At 38.9% G+C, this 21,332-nt stretch overlaps 1 pseudogene; it reads left to right on the plus strand.

The window, feature by feature from the left end:
* Window positions 1-291: 291 nt before the first annotated feature.
* LOC125097280 (voltage-dependent anion-selective channel protein 3-like) lies at window positions 292-831 on the plus strand (annotated as a pseudogene).
* Window positions 832-21,332: the final 20,501 nt, after the last annotated feature.

Raw genomic sequence — 21,332 nt, forward strand, 5'->3', positions numbered from 1 at the left:
TCTGCTCCAAGATTATTGTCTGTATTCCATTTCTGGGTGAAGGTAAGCCCATAATTATAGATTTTATATTTGGTCTCTATGTTGCCTGACACTTTCCCTGTATTAGCATAAGCATGACCAGAAGTAGAAAATTCCACTCCACTACAAAAACTTGGTTCTCAGATCTATTTTGACCATTCTGATTCCATATCCTTTATTGAAGACATCCTTGGTGGCCTTTCCTAGATCACAGTAAGCTGGTGTATTACACATATCTTCAACCAGAGGGTCTGTCTCTGCTCCACCAGGGCAATGCTGAAGGTCTTCTTCAGTGATGTTGATATAGATTATTCTAGACCAACCATCTATGGCTGGGCTCTGTTAGCCTTTGAAGGTTAGCTTACTGGCTATCAGGTGAGTTTTGACATAGCCAAATCCAAACTATTACAGAATAATTTTGCCCTGGGTTACAAGGCTGCAGACTTCCAGCTGCACACTCATGTGAATGACGACGCTGAATCTGGAGGGTCTACCTAGCAGAAGATTAATGAGAAGATTGAAAGGTCAATAAAAATTGCTTGGACAGCCAGCAATAACAATACCCATTTTGACATTGCTGCTAAATTCAAGCTGGGCTGTAAAACTTCTCTGCTAGAGTAAATAATGCCAGCCTGATTGGACCGGATTATACTCAGGCCCTTCGACCAGGCGTCAGACTGATCCTATCAGCTTTAATCAAAGGAAAGAATTTCAGTGCAGGAGGTCACAAGTTTGGGTTGGGATTTGAACTAGAAGCTTAATGTGGTTTTGGGTAAGCATCTTATTCGTCCCTGGAGGTGAGGGGAACCCACCATGTTTGATCTTAAAATTCTTATGTGAAATTTCTAAAGTGTGAAATTTTTATTCTTCTAAAGAATTGTAATCCTCCCCACACTGAAGTCTACAGATCACAGATCCATCCTGAGTGAGGTACTTGAAGGCATGCCTAGAAGTTGTCATGTTTGTGCCACATTTCAGCTGAGTTCCACAGTGATACTTGAACCGTGTGCCTTAAGCAACAATGAAGTGTCATGTTACAAAGAAAAAGACCTGATCCTTCAGCAGGTCCACAGTACTTTCTCACGACCTTTCAATACATTGGTCTCTGTGCTGTAGTAGAATCTTTGGTTTCGCATCAGAGTGAAATAAGATAAACCAATCACATTTGGAACATTAAAAAAAAAAAGTGTTGAGAGTGGACATCCTTGTCTTGTTCCTGACCTTAGGGGAAATCTCTGTTATTCATCATTGAGTATGATGTTGGCTGTAGGGTTTTCATATAAGGCCTTTATTATATTGAGGTATGTTCCCTCTAGACCTACTTTGCAGAGGGTTTTTAATCATGAATATATATTGTACTTTATCATGCTTTTTCTACATCTACTGAACTGATCATACAATTTTTATCCTTTTTCTTGTTGACCGTGCTATATCATGTCAATTGATCTATAAGTATTGAACAACCTTGCATCCCTTAATTGTGGTATATGATTTTTTAAATGTATTGTTGGTTCCAGCTTGCTAATATTTTGTTCAGAATTTTTATGCCTGTATTCATGAGATACATTGACTTATAGTTCTCCCTTTTTTGTGTTATCTTTATCTGTTTTTGGTATCTGGGTGACACTGGCCTCATAGAATGAATTTGCGAGTTTTCCTTCCTCTTATATTTTTTGGAACAGTTTGAGAAGAATAGGTATTCACCTGCATGTATTTTAAAAGGTTGTTTCCCTATGAAGGCCCACCCTTTCGAGGGAGGCCTACATCACAATAAGCCTAATATCTGTCAAGAGGTATATAAGATAACCAAGGTATTTTTCAGGAGCAAGATCTGGGCTGGGCCTAGGAAATTGGGACAAGTAGGTATATATACTGTTGCTATTTGAAGCCAAAGGTCTGGATAAGGATACTCAGAAAGAGAAAGTGGATATCAGAACTTTACATCTCTGGAGAAGTGCAGGTATGGCACTTCCTGACCAGGGTTTTGAGAGGTAGAGAAGCCCTCTGAGCTATGCCACAGGCACAAAAGTATGAAGTATTCCATGTGCTTTGGACAAGTAAATCTCCTATTAAAAGTACAGGGTTGTTACTGGAACTCTGGAAATGTAACAGGATGACATCCATTTTTTTATTCTTCAGTCCTGATGGCCAGTGTAGGATGTGTGGTCAACACTGTACAATGGGAGCTGCAGGTACAGTCCTATCTCTTGTTTTTCAAATCAAGTTAGAACTCTCTGTCTATGGTCTTACAGCTAATTCTTCCCAGTGTCCTCAGTAGAGCTGCAAGACACCCTTAAGTGTTAGTTTTCCATATGCCCAAGCATATCCCCTCATTTGCATTTTCCAGGAACCCCATCTGAGCAATTTGTCTTCTGTCAGTTCCGGGGAGATTTTCTGGGAACCTTTCATCACTATTGCCCAAGACCTTTTCCCACTGCTCTCCTGTCCTGAGCCCCTGACTCCTGCATCCCACCACTCATGCTCTCATTCTGGAAGAGTATATCTCCTCATAGCCTCCTGAGAATAGGAGTAAAATGTTTAAGGCTTGACATTTTTCAAGACTTTTTTTCTAGATGATTCTAGAAAATGAAATTATAGAAGGTAGCAGGTGGGAAAGCCAACTGTGACCAAAGAATTGGCACTGAGATGCGAAAGAGAAATGTTGTATCAGTTATACTTTGTTCTAGAGTTATTCATACTGTTTTCCTAGCACAGCTAGTTTTTTTGTTAATAAAATCATGTATGCATTCCTTTAAAGCTTTGCATTCTACAAAAGCATGTGCTTAACAAAGGGCATATGGGATAAGTAAGGTTAGAGGCAGAACGCACTAACTGTCTAACAGGAGCGCTAACAAACACCATAAACATGTATTTGTTTAAAAAACATTTTATTCAACTATTTAGAGAAAGAGAGAGTCTGTGCATGTAAACATGGGGTGTGGCAGAGGGAGAGAGAGAGAGAGAGAATCTTAAGCCAACTCTGTGCTGAGCACAGAGCCCTGTGCTGGACTTGATCGCAAAACCCTGAGACCATTACCTGAGCTGAAACCAAGAGTCAGATGCTTAACAAGCTGAGCCACCTAGGTGCTCCTGGTTTTTTTTTGTTTTGTTTTGTGTTTTGTTTTGTTTTGTTTTGTTTTTAATGGTTTAGTTTGTCTCCACTAGCAGCTTGCCCTGTATAGACTTTAAATTTGGGTACTTACACTTTCTTCCTTGAAATATAGGAGCATTTGCTTCCAAGAAAGCAAATTTATCAAAATTAAAAATCTGATTTAGGACGATCCATCATTAAAAAAAAAATACAGAAGGAAGGCTCCTGGGTGGCTAACTCTGCTAAGCATCTGGCTTCTGCGGGGGTCATGATCTCGGGGTCCTGGGATCAAGCCCCACATCAGGTTCCCTGCTCAGCAGGGAGTCTGCTTCTTACTCTCCCTCTGCCTCTGTGCCCCACCCATGTTCTCTTGCTCTCTCTCTCTCTCTAATAAATAAATAAATAGTCTTTAAATTTTTTTTAAATATTTTATTTATTTGACAGAGATCACAAGTAGGCAGAGAGGCAGGCAGAGAGAGAGGAGGAAGCAGGCTCCCCTCAGAGAAGAGAGCCCAATGTGGGGCTTGATCCCAGGATCCTGGGATCATGACTTGAGCTGAAGGCAGAGGCTTTAACCCACTGAGCCACCCAGACACCCCCAAAATTTTAAAATACCGAAGGAAATATTGTTGCAAGTTCCTTACCTGTCTTCATAGCTTCAGGCAAATAGTTTCATGTAGGGAAATGTGTAGCAGTTATTGAAACCACTAGCCCTGTCCTTGCTTTCACTAAAGGAAGGTACCTCTGTAGATTTCTTTCTTAAGGCATTCATATATTGTCGCTGAAGCTTGCTCTTTAATTGTGGAGGAAGTTTGCTCCTGATTTCTTGGAAATCACATGCTGAGTAAAATTGTTTATGAACCAAAATGACGAGCATTATTACACTGACATCATTTCCCTACTTACCGACTGTCAGTGAGCTCATTTGTGTCGCCAAAACACGTGCGATGGCAAAATAGATTGGATGTTTTGTTCTTTGAAAGACTTGAGGGAATACACCACCCCTAGAATCTTAACACTGTTTTGTTTTGTTTTGTCTCTTCCCTATTTCCTCAATCTTCTCTCCATGTTTCTTTTCTTCTGTTCTCTACAAACTAGGAAAAACAGGCTTGCTTTAGTTGGGATTATGTCTGGTTGCATACAGAAAGCTAAAATAAAATGTCTTAAACCATATGGACATTTGTTTTTTCCTACATAAAAATAATCCAGAGGAAAATGATGCCAAATTCCTGCTCTGCTCTAGCTGTCACATTTACATTCCAAACACAGGAAAGAGGAAGAGCAGATGGACCAAAGGGCACAGTCCCCCTCCTTTTGTGGAGCCTTCTTAGAAACCTCAGAGAATACTTACATTATATCTCACTGGCCACATCTAATTGCAACAGAGTCTAAGAAATATCTTACAGCCAAGCTTACTTCCCAGGGTTCTGTTACTAAAGAAGAAGAGAGAAGGGATATTATAAGGCAATAAGCATTCTTTGCCACAGCATTACTTCAAAATAATTCATGTGTATGGAGTGTTTTCAATATGCCAGACACTGTGTCACTTGATTTCTACCATTAAAGATACACAACAGTCTGATGGGCAGAGTTAGTCATAAAAGTTCAAGGTAAGTCTGAGAACAAGGATCCAAGCACAATCAGGGGAGGAGGGTACCTTACCAAAGAGTACACACCTCAAACTTACTTAAACTTATATTTGTTTAACTTTTCTCTTTGTAATTGCCACTTGCTTCACAGTCAGCCCAGGACAGAAAAATCAGCTTGAAGCACATTTCTCTGATGTGGGGAGGGGCAAGAAGAGGTTAAGGAATTCAGAAACTTTTTGGAGGAAAGGAAGCTGTATTCTTTTCTTTTCTTTCCTTTTCTTTTCTTTTCCTTTCTTTTTTAAGATTTATTTATTTTTGAGAGGACAGAGAGCGGGGCTGCGTTGGGGAGGAGGTGGAGAGGCAGAGGAGAGGGAGAGAAGTCTTCAAGCAGACTCCCTGCTGAGTGCAGAGCCCTACATAAGGCCTGATTCCAGACCCTCAAGATCATGACCTCAGCCGAAATCAAGAGTTGGACGCTTAACTGACTAAACCACCCAAGCACCCCAAGGAAGCTCTATTCTAGTTTTTGCTCCCTCAGGTTTGAAGTTATTGGCATCTTCCAGAATCAACCAAGCTAGGTATGGGGAATGGGGCCCCTGAAATAGAATTACTGTAAAGGTGAGAGTGAGCCAGCTCTGACATTGAAGCAGAGAGAGAAGTGAAGAGATGGCCCATCTGGGTCTTGGTAGGCTGGATCGGGGAACCGGACCTGATCCAGCATCCAGAAGTCACCTGGTGCTTATCAAACACCTACACATCTGTCAGAGCATATTCCTTCTATATGTAAGCATTGGGTGCAGAAATGTCCGCACATAATCTGGAGATTTCCTTCCGCTGTGGACTCACAGCCAGGAGCTCCTGGTGGAGCAATGAGAGCAGAGAACCTAGCCAGTAGGTTCATGCTTTCTACCCAGCTCTCAGGAGGATTCATCCGGGCAGAGGGCCTTTCTTCTGCTTGCTTCTTCCTCCCTGCATCCCTGAACAGATTTCATCTTTCACCCAGTCCCAGTGACATTCCTGGGCTCTTTTGCCATTATGGTACCCAACACAGTCTTATAGCATAATTCCACTAAAGTGCAAGCTTCCACGGGTTCCCATTGTGAGGTAACTGGCCCCTGTCCATGGATTTGACTCCAGGGCAGGGAAGAAGAAACAGGTTTCTCTGGAGAGCTTTGGCTGGTTTGGCTGGGGCCACCCTACATTGGAGATAGCGTGGGGAAATAGGAAGCCCACACCTCCCCCACTCCAAAATTGCTGTTGCTGGGGAAAGATGCCAACTGTATTAGTTTCCTATTGCTGCTATGTAACAAAGTATAACAAACTTAGTGCCTAAAGACAGCACAAACATCTTACCTCACAGCTCTGGAAGTCAGAAGTCAAAAATGGGTTTTATGGGCTCAACTCAAGGTTTTGGCAGAGTTGTGTCCCTTCTGGAGGGTCACATGTAGAGTGCATTTCTTTGCTTTTTAGAAGCTGCCTGCATTCCTTGGCTCAAGTCCCTTCTTCCATCTTCAAACTTGGCTTCTTTATCACATCTACTTTTCTGACTGTAACCCTTTCCTATCTCATGATTACATTGGGCCCCTCCTGTTAATACTGTACGAATATTCCTCCCAATGTCATGTGATTCTTAGTCACAACTGCAGAGTCCTTTTTGCCATGTACGTGAACACTTCGCAAGTTCTGGGCATGAGTACAAAGACATCACAAGAAGGTCATCACTCTGTCTCCTGTAACACCCTTGCACGTATGGCTTCTATGAAAAGAGACTTCTTAGCTTTTCTGCTTTGGACACAGCTCACCAGAGCTTTATCTTTCTCAATGGGCAGGCCACGCTGCTGCTGTGAGCACAGAGAGGCAGGCCCTAGTTACACAGATTCTTCCCCTGGGACACTCAGAAACATCTAAGTAATGGATAGAGGTGCTGAGGTGGCTTCTTCCCTCACCGGAAAATAATACTGAAGAAAATTGTAGCACAAGAGACATGCAGAAGAGCTCTGGTTTTGAAGGCATGGACATTTCACAGCAACTCCAAGCTCAAGTAAGTAAACACAAGAAGTAAGAAAGTTGTTAGAATAGTTAGCAGAATTATCCATGGGTAGCTGGGTACAGAGCAGGTACACTTATTCTTCTCCCTGTCCTTCTTCCCATGTGGACAAAGGGCAGTTGTGGTCACCTCAACTGGTAGAATACTGAGTGTGGAAACTGGAGCGGATAAGCCAGACATCACTTCAGATAAGTGATTCCAGGAAAACCTGGAGAGCCCTCATAGATAAGCAAGCTAAGGGCATAGCCATACATTTTTCCTGAAGAATTGTTTGAGGATATATTCTAGTAAATTAAACAGTGACTCTAAAAATGAAGGATAGGAAGGGAGGAGATTGGAGGAATAGGGTAACTGGGTGATGAACATTAAGGAGGGCATGTGATGTAATGAGCACTGGGTATTACATAAGACTGGTGAATCAAGGACTTGTACCTCTGAAACCAATAATACATTATATGTTAATTTTTAAAAAAGGGGAAAAAAAGCCTCTCTGAGAGGCACCTGGCTGGTTCAGTCTGTAAAGCACATGACTCTTGATCTTCAGGTCATGAATTCAAGCCTCATGTTGGACCTACAGCTTACTTAAAATAAATAAATAAACAAATTTTTAAAAAAGAATAAAACTGCTATGCAGTTTAAAGTACAAAAATAAAATAAAATAAAAATGAGGTATATATATATGTGGGATGTGAAAAATAGTAATACTAGCAAAACATATAAAGTCTAATTATTGGTGTATAATGAATGGGAAAAGAGCCAAAACTTTAAAACAACAAATTGAAAATTATCTCCACATAGGAGATTCTGGGACATTAGAAGGAGAGAAATCAAATCATGTTCAATTTTTCTTACGTTTGAGAACATAAAAAGACACTAGATTCTACTAGAAGAATACAAATTAAATACATATATTAAAATGGGTATAAGCACTATTAATATTGAAATTATTTATGTATATATATTAGGTATTAGGAAGATATATGATATGTATCTATATCTCTTAGTAGATAGATGTAGCTATCAGTCTCTATATGTGTCACAAGACAGAATCAAAATTAAGTATAGAGAGGAAAGAAACTTTAATCCAACAAAGGTAAGAAGGGGAGAGGAAATAAGAAAGAGTGATAATTGGCAAATAAAGAGTAAGATAGGAATATAGGAGAAGGAAAAATAAACATGAAATAGTTTTATCCTATGAAAAGGTAGAAGCTCTCAAGGGTGCCTAGCTGGTTTAGTCCACAGAGCATATGACCCTTGATCTCAGGATTGTGAGTTTGAGGCCCATGTTGGGCATGGTGTCTACTTAGAAAAACAAAAAGGCAGAAGCTCTTATACTGTGGGAGATAAAAACAAATTCTGACTCTTTGATATTAAAGAAATCATACATTAAAAAGTGATTAGAAAGAATGGGAAAGATTTACAAGGTAAACATTAATATAAAGAAGATAAATGTAGCAATATAAAAACAAAAATAATTAGACTATATGGCAAAAGTCTTCATTGGTGAGAAAATCACAAACCTCTAATGTAGCTATCGATATGCCTTCAAATATATAGCAAGCAAAACTTGACAAAATGACAAGGAGAAAAATGAGAAATCCCCAACGAGAGTAGGAAAGTCAACTATAAGTCAGAAATAAAAATATCAAAATGGGAATAGTAAAAACTTAAAAATTTTAATGGAATATAAAAATTCTTAATAATAAAAGGATAAAGAGCCCTATACTTAACACATAAAAATATACACTTAATTATGAAATCCACAAGCAAAACTTACCAAAACTGATGATACATTAAGCCACGCTGAAAAATTTGAGTTCCCAAATCAGAATTCACGTAAGACCACATTCTCAACCATAATGCAGAAAATGTGGAAATGCACAACAAAAAAATAAAAAATAAAAAAAAAAATATATTCCTTCATTGGAAATTTTTAATCACCCCTTTAAATTACTTTTGGGCAGGGATGCCTGGGTGGCTCAGTGGATTAAATATCTGACTCTTGATTTCAGCTCAAGTAATGATCTTAGGGCTGTGAGATTGAGTCCCACTTCAGGCTCCACGCTGAGTATGGAGTTTGCTTGAGATTCTCTCTCTCTTTCTTCCCCTGTGTCTCTCCCACTGCTCGTGCTCTCTCTGAATGAATGAATGAACGAATGAATGAATAAGTAAAATCTATAAATTATTCTGGGACAAAGAAGTAATGGAAACAAGGGTTCTGAATTAGCTATCTTAGGGTATTATTTTTCCTCTATCAATTAATTGTTAAAAGTGAAACACATACCAGTATTGACAGTTACTAATCATTTTAAACAACATTGATAGGCTTGATTTAATCATTTATATGTGCATTGGAATCAAACTTTACTTGTTTTCTTAGTCTTTATAATTCTTATTTATATAAATTGGGGAAATAATTTGATAGCAGTCTACTGAACAAACCAGAATAAGGATTCACAACTCTTTATTGATGTAACAAAGATCTAGGTAAAAAAGGAGTATAATGTTGTCCAAATTAAGCCATAAAGTAGAGAGCTAATGGTCAAGTAATGTTGACAAAAGGGTATGCAGTAAATACAATGTAACCTAAGGTCCATCCATCTTTGAAGTTGATCCTTTAATTTTATTCTCCCTTTTCAGTACATTTTCCCTAATCCTGTTGCTCTTGATGAGAGCAGTTACTCTTCAGAGCTGGCATTCCTTGCACATATAGTATCCAAAATAAGTGACTTTTCCCTCTACTGACAAGTGGCATGACTTAAAACTGTCTGATATACACATATTTAGGGAAGACTGAATACATACCAGTGTCCTCTTGCAGAGTGGTCTCTATTCCAAGAACCAACCAAGGACTTCAATGATTAAAAATGCCTCGCAATACCTTTGGGTGGTAAATTGGGAAGATGCTGAGCTATATGGGAGCAAACCAAACTATAGAAAAGAGATCAAGCTCCTCTGTATAGTAACTGATGAGAGTAATCAATGTATTGAAACAAACAATAATTGGTGTCTATACAAAAGACTTTAAAGATTTTATTTGTGAATTTTTCTTGAGGGAGGGAGAGAGAGAGAGAGAGCGTGCACACAGGAGTGGTGGGAGGGACAGAGGAAGAAGATTCCTCGCAGAGCAAAGAACCTGGCAAGGGGCTTGATCCCAGAATCCTGGGATCATGACCCCAGCCGAAGGCAGATGCTCAACCAACTGAGCCACCCAGGTCCCCTACACATCAGGCTTTAAACAATCCCTAGAAAACTGCTGGGTAAATGGAGTGAGAAAGTATACTAGTATACTAGTATACTAGTATACTAGTATACTAGAATATACCCAACAATATTCAAGTATAAGTTCAATATTTCTATCTACAAGGCAAAATCTTCACTAGGTGCTCAAGTGATAAGATCTGTACAGAAATTATGACTTTTTGTGCCTTATATTTGTGTGACATAAAAGAAATACCATGTGGAGAGATTTCATTGCCTCCAAGTTAAAAGCCCTGTGGACTAGAGAAACATGCAGACTGGCATAAGAAAGCTTAGACAACCAGGAGCTCTGATCTGGCTGTAGGACTGGATGCAGGGTAGGAGAGGGGCAGGGATCCAGGTAGAGTCGGGGAGGAGATGTGGGCAGGGCCAGTGGGGGTCCCGTAGGGACTGTGGGAATTTGGGGGGCAGGGTTGTGGCTCACAATGCATGTGTTGGAGCCCTCAGTATTTAGCTATCCTTAGGGGTTATCTGACATAACACTTGGGCTCAACCAAAAGACATTGCAAACCAGGTACAGACAACCAGTGACATGATGAAACGCATTCAGATAAACTGGGAAGTAACGTTTTATAATGAGTCATGATATGCTAAATATGTATGTCATACAGGAAGCAGAGTTGGTAAAAGCAAGATAATTAATAAGAGATTTAAAAAAAAGTATGCTTCAGTTCTCAGGTATGACATCAGAGACCCATGGTATACAAAGATGTAAGTTCTGCCCAGAAGTTTTACATTCACAGAAGTACCAGTTTTCTATTTTTCTTCTAGCCAGATGTCAATCTTTAACTTATGCCAGTGATTCACATCATCCTTCTCTACGGTGCTAATCCTACAGGAGATTTCACTGGCTTGGTTTGGGAAGCCTAGTTGCTGTCACTGCAGCTTCTGAAAAATCTCTGCCTTGGTCTTTAGCCTAAGGGGCTATGGGTGCCATGTAGTACAACTACTCTTTGGGACAATACGAGACAGTTCTTACATTGGTTCCAAGAACAATGAATGTGGATTTAATGAAAGCAATTGATGTCATGATCAATACCACTTTGAAGGCCAGAGCCTGTGAGGCTATGGAAAGTATCTCCTTATTAGCCGAAGGAAAACAGAGTACCTCAAGAGGAGAATTTGATGTTTGGATTAAAACTTATGAGAGGGGCGCCTGGGAGGCTGAGTGGGTTAAAGCCTCTGCCTTTGGCTCGGGTCATGATCCCAGGGTCTTGGGATCAAGCCCCATATCGGGGGTCTCTGCTCAGCAGGGAGACTGCTTCCTCCTCTCTCTCTGCCTGCTTCTCTGCTTACTTGTGATCTCTGTCAAACAAATAAAATCTTTAAAAAATAAAAAATAAATAAAACTTATGAGAGCCAGAAATAACATCATTGGGTCCACTAGTTTAAATTTTGGATTATCTTTATCAGTTCAAAATAAAACAGTGTTATCTAATGCTGTATAATAAGTAAATGCAATATAAAGAAGCCATAAAGGTATTCATTAAACATGCCTAACAACATGGTAAACACATTGTCCAATTAGGAACCAGTTTAGAACTCATAATTGGTGATGTCTAAACAGCTGGGTGAAGGCACTCATACGTGACAGCCCCACCTCTGTATGCCATTATTTCCTGGTTTGATCTTGCAGCTGAGTCAGACAACTATCTCCACTTTGTCTTGGGTAATGGCCAGATACAAGGATTTATCATGCCCTAAATAGGCACCCATTGATTTCCAATCAGGAAGTATGGAAAGGTATGACACAAGGCAGTGCTCTCTACCTTGCACTAATTAAAGAAATTTCATTTCCCTCTCACCATTTTGATTTTCCATTCTTACTTTGTTTTCCCCTGAACATTTCCTCTCCTTTCACTTTTTTTTATTTTTATTTATTTATTTATTATTATTTTTTTAAATAAAGATTTTATTTATTTATTTGTCAGGGACAGAGGGAGAGAGAGCAAGCGAGCACAGGCGGACAGAGAGGCAGGCAGAGGCAGAGGGAGAAGCAGGTTCCCTGCTGAGCAAGGAGCCCGATGTGGGACTCGATCCCAGGACACTGGGATCATGACCTGAGCCGAAGGCAGCCACTTAAACAACTGAGCCACCCAGGCGTCCCCACTCTTTTTTTTTAAAGAGTTTATTTATTTATTTGAAGAGAGTGCAAGAGTAGGGGCAGAGAGAAGCAGACTCTCTGCTGAGCAGGGAGCCTGATGCAGACCCTGGATGGTGACATGAGCCTGAGGCAGATGCTTAACAGACTGAGACACCCAGGTACCCCTCCTTTCACTCTTTTAACAAATGTTGCCTGCCTTTTTTTGTGCCAACACTCTTAGACATTGGACTATAGTAGTAATTAAAGCACACAGAAATCATTGCCCAAAATATTAAAACTTTTTGAAGAAAATATAAAGGATATGTTATCTATATCTATAGATAGAGATATACCTTTATGACATTGGGATAGGATAGATTTATTTAATCAAGAGGCAAATAGCACAACATATTTTTTAAAAGCCTGAAAACTTTGGCCACATTAAAATAAAAGTAAAATATATTAAATAGTCTATTAGTTCTGTTTCTTTAGAGAACCCTAATATAGATGTTATAGGATTTCTTTTCGTTCAGTGCCCACAGTTCTTGATCACGCTGCTTTGGAGAATGAAGAGATAGACCAAACAGAGTGGGCAGCAAAGAAAGGTTTGAGTGATAATGAAGTGATAGTAGAAATCTCCCGAAGAGGGAGGGAACAAGAGTGGGTTGCCACCAGAGTTTCTAAGTCTAGGGATTGTTATGGGCTTGGCATGCTGTTTTAATCTGATTAACTTGTGTCTGTCATCCAATTGGGTTTTTGTCATCTGTCTGTTATGTGGGAAAGAGTGGGGGGGGTCTCCTTCCAGGGTCGTATAAAATCCTTTTAAGGGTGGTTTCTTTAGAACAGGGCGACCCTTGTCCCTACCTGCCTTTCTTCCCACTATCCTTCATCACAGATGTACCACAGTTTGTTTATTCATTCGCTCATTGAAGTATATTTTGATTGTTTGCAGTTTTTTACAATTATGAATAAAGCTTCTATAAACATTTGTTTGTAGGTTTCTGTGTATACATAAATTTTTAGCTTATTTGGGAAAACACCTGGGAGCATGGCTATTGGATTGTGTGGTAGCTTATATGTTGTAATCAATTGCCAAATGGTCTTCCAGAATGACTATACCATGTTGCATTCCCACCAGCAATTATTGAGGGTTCCTATTACTCTACATCACTGTCAGTATTTGGTGTTGTCAGTAGGAGCCAGTTTTTAATAGTGCCATAATGTGTGACAACAATATTTAAAAACTAGAATCTACTGGGGAACAGATGGGATTTCGTATTTGTCTCTTTGTGGTGTTTGGGAACAAGACTGATCCTTTTGGATTAAGTGGGTCCTTTGGGTTCTTCTGTCTTCTTGATGAGAAGAGCTTACAAGAAGGTATTAGATGTCCTAATTTAGACAGGTGGGTACTTAAGCGATTAGTTGGAGACAGAAAAGTGCCATTGGCATAATTGTACCTCAAGCAAGGGAAAGCAGTGGCATGTACTTGGAAAGATACTGTATCTAATCTCCGTAAAGTCTTCTTTAAGAGTCTAACTAAAACCTGAAGGCTTAGTCAGCTGACTGCCAAGTGAAACCATGGTTATCTTTCTTTTGCCTTCTGGCTCTCCACTTCCCACCTTTCTCTACCACTGTGAGACAGAAAGAAGTATAAATGTTTTATGTGACTCCAATTCTTAGCCGCTTATGACTATTTATACATACAGTTTCATCTGAGACCTTGGTGCTTTTGCTTAATGTTTTACAAGAATTTTAAACTGGGATTTTAAACTCCCTTTTCCACTTATTCAAAAGAACAACAGGAGGAAATTACTTTAGCAATGCTCTGTACTTTCAGATAAATAACATTTCCAACAAATTGAGTAAATTAATGATGACATTTAAATTTCAAGCTAAGATGGGGCGCCTGGGTGGCTCAGTGGGTTAAAGCCTCTGCTTTCGGCTCAGGTCATGATCCCAGGGTCCTGGGATCGAGCCCCACATCTGGCTCTCTGCTCAGCAGGGAGCCTGCTTCCTCCTCTCTCTCTCTGCCTGCCTCTCTGCCTACTGGTGATCTCTCTCTGTCAAATAAATAAATAAAATATTTTAAAAAAATTTCAAGCTAAGAATAGTCAGATTTGGGTGGTGGGGTAATGGGTATGCGGTGTTTCTTCATTGTTCTTGACATTTCTGCATATAAACTGTGTCTCTCCATGTACACTTGCCTAGGGATTCAGTAGGCCAGCAATAATAATAATAAAACAGTGTGTTCCTGGTTCACATTTCACCCTGTGATTATGGGTTTTCCTGTTCCATTCTGCAACACCATGAACCTCAGCTCCACACACACACACCTCAGATTCCTCCCATGTCTACCAATTCCATGTTCTAGGCACTAAATGGAACCTTTGGAAGAAACATTAATTATGTATCTGGAAATGAAAATAGAACATGTCCCAGGCAATGATTTACAAAAGTCCCAAGAGAGAGGGGCACTGTTGTCATTTGCCTTTAGCTTTTGTCCTGCTCCCATTTGGTCTTGCAAATATTTGGTTTCCATTTTGTCCCCTATGGAGGAGTATAAATTAGTCTGGTTCTCTGCCTGGGACCAAAAAGTCCGAAGATCTGTAGTCCCAAATTCTAAGGAGAGTTGATGATTTAAATTCCAGTCTGGGTCCTAAGGCAAGAAAAGTCTGATGTTCCAGCTTGAAGACCTCAGACAAAGTGAGTGAGTTCTCTGTGGCTCAGTCTTCTGTTCTATTCTGGCATCAGTGGATTAGATGAGGCCTGCCCACATTGGAAAAGGCCATCTGCTTTCTCAGTCTGTTGATTCAAATGTTATTCTTATCCAGAAACACTCTTACTGACATACCTAGAATAATATTTAATCTAACATCTGCCTACTATCCCTTCCCCAGCCTCCCTCCATGGCCCAGTCAAATTGACACAAAAAATTAACCATCACAACATCCATACAATGGAATATCATTCATGAGCTATTAGGTCATGCAAAGACACAGAGGAATCTTAAACATATATCGTAAGTGAAAGAAGCCAATCTTAAAAGGCTACATGCCTTTTAAGCTATTATTCCAACTCGATGACATTCTGGAAAAGGCAAAGATGTAGCGACAATAAAAAGGTCATGGTTGGAAGAGATTTGTCAGGGAGGAAGCAAAGAATGAATTGGTGGAGCCATGAAATTATTCTGTATGATGTTGTAATGGTGACTATATGACATTATACATTCATCAAAACTCATAGAACTATACACACAAGGGGTGAATCCCAATGTAAACCAAGGACTTTAGCTAATAATAATGTACCAATATTGGTTTATCAATTATAACAAATATACCACATCAATGCAAAATAATAATAGGGGAAACTCAGAGGGCATATAGGTGAACTCTTTGCTTTCTGTGCATTTTTTGGGTAAATCTGAAACTGTCTTAAAAATTGAAATCTATTAGTTAAAAAACAAACAAACAAGCAAACAAACTTTGTTGCATAGAGCCAGATGGATCCCCACTATGATATTGCTACTTGTCTGAATCCCTGTGCAGGGTGCAAGGTGTCTTAGACTTAATATTTTATTTCATGGCTTTAAAATTTTTTATATTCACACACTTAGTTATTTTTGCCAAAGCCTGGCTGCCTTATGTGGAGGCCTGGTTTCAGAGGACCTTTCTGCCTCAGTCAATATATTCTACCAGACTCAGCTCTTGACCCAAAATATCCAATTGAATCAGAGTTCCCAGTATGGAGTGTCCCATCTCTCATGGTGAGTTTTTATTTCTCATTAGCTGACATAGATGAATTTAAATCTCATCACAGTAGCTTCTACAAAAATAAGAAAAATCAATCCATCTTCAAGGAATAAAGAATTCAACAGATCTAGACTCAGAGATGATCAAGATGTTGGAACTGACAAGGAATCCAAAAGAATTATGATTAAAATGTTAAAATATTTAATGGAACAAATAGACAATGGGCATTAACAGATGGTTCTTATATTAGAAAGACAAAAACTATAAGACAGTCAAATGGAAATGCTAGAAATTAAAAAAAAAACCCATGAGATCAGAGATCAAGAATTTCTTCAATAAGCTTATTAACAGCTTAGAAACTGCAGAAGAAAGAATCCGTGTAGTTGAAAATAAGTCAGCTGAAATCATACAACTGAAACACAAAGAGGAAGAAGAAGGAGAAACAGGAAAAGGAGGAGGAGAGGAAGGGAACAACTTTGGGTTAATGAACTAATACACATGTAATTCGAGTCCCAGAAGAAAAGAGTGAAAGAGAGGTAAAAGAATATTTGAAGAGACAATGCTCGAAAATTTTCCAAAGTCTGAAAGAATACAAGCCACAATTTGTTAAAGAAAAAACAAACAAATGAACAAACAAACAAAAAAAAAACACCTTAAGAACATCATTGTCAAACTCCTAAGAACCAAAGTTAAGGAAATCGTTTTTTTTTAATTTCTTTTTTTATTTTATTTTTTAAAAAGATTTTCTTTATTTATTTGAGAGAGAGAGAGTGAGAAAGCATGAGAGGGAAGAAGGTCAGAGGGAGAAGCAGACTCCCCATGGAGCTGGGAGCCTGATGCAGGACTCCATCCTGGGCCTCTGGGATCATGACCTGAACTGAAGGCAATTGCTTAACCAGCTGAGCCATCCAGGGGCCCTCTATTTTTTTTTTTAATTAACATATAATGTGTTATTTGTCTCAGAGGAAAGTTAAAGAAATCTTAAAAACAATCAAGGGAAGGGGGCGCCTGGGTGGCTCAGTGGGTTAAGCCTTTGCCTTTGGCTCAGGTCATGATCTCAGGGTTCTGGAATCAAGCCCCACATTGGGCTTTCTCCTCAGTGGCGAGCCTGGTCCCCCCTCTCTCTCTGCCTGCTGCTCTGCCTACTTGTGATCTCTCTCTGTCAAATAAATAAATAAATAAAATCTTAAAAAAAAAAAACAAAAAACACAACCAATCAGGGGAGGAAAAGCATTATATATAGACCCAGTACCATAGCCTGGCAAAACACCCATTTGGTCAGTATGAGTCAACCGGAAGTTGTGACTGGCTACCTGACCCACTGCTGGGTTTCTCTTCTTTGTCCACATGCTTGAAAACAGGAAAACTCAAATGGATTTATCCTAGGATCCCTGGGTTTCGAGCTTCTCCAGAGTCCTGCTGTCACCAGCTAGACCCCAAGACCCGACCTTTACTGTCCACTTGCTTGTACTCACTAACCTTTGTCCCACGCTTTTTCTTAAGCTCTTCTTTCCAGCTTATCTCTAACACCACCCCTCAGGTGATAGCAACTGCCCTAACAAGACCTCCAGCAAGCCTAGACCACCCAGACCAGTTTGAGCTAAATTCCTGACTTGTGCCTCCACAGAGAGGCCCTGGAGTGATCTTTGGAATGATTGACAATTACCTTTACCTCATGATAATACTAAAATCTCCACCCAAGGAGGAGCACCAGGCCTCATTTGCATAATATAATGTATATGCAGGCATATTTCCTTGAAGGCACATGCATGACTTCTGCTCACCTCTACATATGATGACAGGACTTCTCTATCTAAATATGCATCCTAGGGGAGCCTGGGTGGCTCAGTCTGTTAAGCCGCTACCTTCGGCTCAGGTCATGATCTCAGAGTCCTGCTCAGCAGGGAGCCTGCTTCCTCCTCTCTCTCTGCCTGCCTCTCTGCCTGCTTGTGATCTCTCTCTGTCAAATAAATAAAAAAAGTCTTTAAAAATAAATAAATAAATAAATAAATATGCATCCTAGGGGCCCCTGGGTGGCTCAGTCAGTTAAGCTTCTGATTCTTGGTTTCAGCTCAGGTCATGAACTTGGGATTATGGGATCAATTTCCACATGGGGCTTGTGCTGAGCATGGAAACTGCTTAGGATTCTCTCTCCCATTCCCTCTGCTCCTCTACCCCTGGCTGTTGCACACGCAGACTTGTATGTGCTCTCTCTCAAAAAAAAAAAAAAATTAATTAGTTAAACAAAAATAAATATTTATCCTAAACCTGAACAAAAGAAATCCATTTACCCTCGCTTGGAGAGTCACACCTTTGGACGTTATTCCCCGTGATCTGCTTACTCGTTGCAGATAACTTTTCCTTTGTGTGACAGCTCACCTGGTATAGTTTCTGTGACTCACCAAAAGACTGAACTCACCTTGCTTCGGTTACATTGCCCCTTTGTGGTCTTATTGTTTTCTTTTGTAAATCCCAGGGCCTTGGCTTTTAACATCAAAATGGAGGCTTCCTTAAGTCCAGGTTTTGTTGGCTCCCAAATGTGAGGTGGGAGACTGGCTCTATTTCTATGGGTTGGATTTATATAGTACTTTCTAAGACGCTAGTCCCTGGTTCCATCAGTGAGAGTTACGGGTGCTTCCTCAGGTTTTCTTCACTGCAGAGGAAGTGTCTGTGTACATGGTTGTCCACTAGAGAGCGATATGAGCATTAACTTCTTTAAACGTGACACTGGGCCAGATCTCTAGCATAAATGCATTTGTATGCTAGAGAAAAAAAATAATGAACTCTTAAATAGCCAATGTTTAAATTATTTTCATATTACTTTCTGATTTGTACAATGGTTGCAACATGTTTAATATTTTCTAAAAATGCACATTAGGAGGAGAAAAATCAAGCAAATGTAAAAGTATTGCTAGAGACATACTAGAATGATATGAGGGTCAAAATGAAGAAATTATAATAATTATAAATCTCTATGCACCTAACAATAGGGTTGTAAAATATATGAAGCGAAACTGACAGAATTTAAGGGAGAAATAGACAATTCAGCAGTAATAGAGACTTCAGTACTTAACTTCCAATAATAAATAGATAAGAGGCCAAAAGGGAACTAGAAGACATGAACATTATAGACAAACTAAAGTCAACAGATGTATAAAGAACACCCACACAACAATAGCAGACAAAATCTTAAATACATGTGGAAAATTGTCTAGACAGATATACGTCAGACCACAAAATAAGTCTTAATAAATTTAAAAGATTGTTATCATGCAACATATATTCTCTAATCATGATGGAATGAAATTAGAATTCAATAACTGAAAGAAATTTGGGGGCTTCGCGAATGTGTACAAATTTAATAATGCACTTTTAAATAACCAATGGATCAAAGAAAAAAACACAAAGGAAAGCAGAAAATACTTTGAGATGAATGAAATTAAAAAGCAATATGCCAAGGAGTGCCTGGGTGGCTCAGTGGTTTAAAGCCTCTGCCTTTGGCTCAGGTCATGAACCCAGGGTCCTGGGATCGAGCCCCGCATCGGGCTCTCTGCTTAGCCTGCTTCCTCCTCTTGCTCTCCTGCCTACTTGTGATCTCTGTCTGTCAAATAAATAAATAAAACCTTAAAAAAAATGCAAAAAATTAACACACTAAAAGTAGTGCTTAGAAACTTTTAACTTCCTATTTTTAAAAAAAGGAAGATCTCAGGGCGCCTGGGTGGCTTAGTGGGTTAAAGCCTCTGCTTTCCGCTCAGGTCACAGTCTCAGGGTCCTGGGATCCAGCCCCACATCGGGCTGTCTGCTCAGCAGGGAGCCTGTTTCCTCCTCTCTCTCTGCCTGCCTCTCTGCCTACTTGTGATCTCTCTGTCAAATAAATAAATAAAATCTTTTTTTAAAAAAAGGGAGATCTCAAATTAATAACCTAAACTTCCACCTTAAGAACATAGAAAGGAAAGAGCAATATAAACATAAAGCAAGCAGCAGGAAGGAAATAATAAAAATCAGAGCAGAAATACATCAAATGGAGAATGGAAAAATAATATATACAATCAACAAAACCAAAAATCAGTTCTTTGAAAAGATTAATGAAATTGACAAAAAGAAGGGAGACTCAAATCACTAAAATGAAGAATACACAAGGGGTATTACTACCAATATTACAGAAACAAAAAGGAGGAAAGAAATAAGGGCTTGCTAAGTAAGAGCAATTATACACAAACAAATTCGATAACCCAGATGAAATGGATGCATTCCAGAAAAACACAGATTATCAAAGGTAACTCAAGAAGGAATAAAAAATCTAAATAGATCCACAACAAGAAAAAAGACTAACATGAAAAATTTTTTGAATTCCTACAATGAAAATCCCAAAACCAAACATCTTCACTGGTAAATTCTACCAAACATTTGAAGAAGAAATAATACAAACTTTTCACAAATTCTCCAAAAATTAGAAGAGGAGGGTCATTTTCCCAATATTGGATTCATCCTAGAATCCAATATTGTCTGATCCCAACAACGTCTAAAGATATTACGGGTAAAATAAACTGCAGACCAGCATCCTTTAAATACATAGACACAAAAGTCCTTAACAAAATACTAGCAAACTGAATACAGCAACATATAAAAAAGAATATACACCATTAACAAATGTGATTTATCCTAGGAATGCAAGGATGGTTCAACATGAAAATTAATGAAATATAAAATATTAATGCAATAAGGACAAAAATGACATGACTGTCTCAATAGATGCAGAAAAAGTATTTAACAAAAGTCTAACACACTTTCATGATAAAATCATTTTAAAAACCCTAGAAATAAAAAAAAAAAAACCCTAGAAATAAGACACTGTCTCAGTACAATAAAAAGTATCTATGGAAAACCACACCTAATGTCATACTTAACGGTGAAAGGCTAAAAGCTTTTCCTCAAAGATAAAGAACAAGACAAAGACATCTGCTCTTGCCACTTCTATTCAATGCTGTATAGGAAATTGTATGCAAGGTACTCGGGCAAGAAAAAGAAATAAGAGACAGACATATGTGAAAAGAAAACTACCTCTATTTTTTAAGGACACGATATTCTATATTGAAAATCCTAAAAAATCCATAAAAAATTTCTTAAAGCTAATAATCTCAGCAAAGTTATAGAATGCAAAATCAACATCCTCAAATTACTTTATTTCTATACCCTAGCAATGAATAATCTGTAAATGAAATTAAGAAACAACCTCTTGTACAATAGCACCAATAAGAATAAAATAACAAGAATAAATTTAACAACAACAAAAACGTATGAGATTTGTATACTAAACTATAAAACATCATCAAAAGAAATTAAGGACCTAAGTAAATGGGAAGACATCCTGTGTTCATGGACCAAAAGACTTAATATTGTTAAGATGATAATACTCTCTAAATTGATCTACAGAGTGACTGCAATCCCTATCAAAATCCCAGCTACACTTTTTTGGGCAGAAATTTATAACCTG

The sequence above is a fragment of the Lutra lutra genome, chromosome 4, assembly GCF_902655055.1.
Source record: "Lutra lutra chromosome 4, mLutLut1.2, whole genome shotgun sequence".
NCBI classification, from domain to species: domain Eukaryota; kingdom Metazoa; phylum Chordata; class Mammalia; order Carnivora; family Mustelidae; genus Lutra; species Lutra lutra.